This window comes from Myotis davidii, unplaced genomic scaffold, assembly GCF_000327345.1.
Source record: "Myotis davidii unplaced genomic scaffold, ASM32734v1 scaffold10, whole genome shotgun sequence".
In the NCBI taxonomy this organism is placed as follows: domain Eukaryota; kingdom Metazoa; phylum Chordata; class Mammalia; order Chiroptera; family Vespertilionidae; genus Myotis; species Myotis davidii.
In genome coordinates, this window is record NW_006283544.1 from 4292463 (window position 1) to 4292890 (window position 428).

Sequence of the window (428 nt, forward strand, 5' to 3'; positions counted from 1 at the left end):
GACCCCCACTCTGAAGCAACAAGATGGCGGCTAATTTGCATACTGAAGGTGGGCGGCAGCGGCCAAGGCTGTCCGCAGTCCAGGACTCAGATCTGTGACCCTGCTGGGAGGGGCAGCAGGGCTTTGGGCTGTCCACAGTCTGGGACCCGGATCCATGGCCTGGTGGATGTGGTGGCAGCGTTTGAGGCTGTCTGCAATCTGGATCTGTGACCTGGTGGGCAGGGGGCAGCGCTTGAGGCTGTCCACGGTCCCGGGACCCAGATCCATGACCTTTCCTGGTGGGGCGGCAGCTCACACAGGGGCAAATCAGCTAGGGTTGGGCAGGGCAGGACGCCTGGTTTCTGCCCAGCCCCAGTCACTCTGGGCAGATGAGCAGCGCAGAGAGCCTCTGGACAGGGGAGGCAGGCGGGCAGGGGGCGGCAGGTGCT

The 428-nt window shown here is 64.5% G+C and overlaps 1 pseudogene; it reads right to left on the reverse strand.

Annotated features, from left to right (window-relative positions):
• The window catches only part of LOC102775284, a 38614-nt pseudogene extending 38347 nt beyond the window's left edge, over positions 1–267 (reverse strand).
• Positions 268–428: the final 161 nt, after the last annotated feature.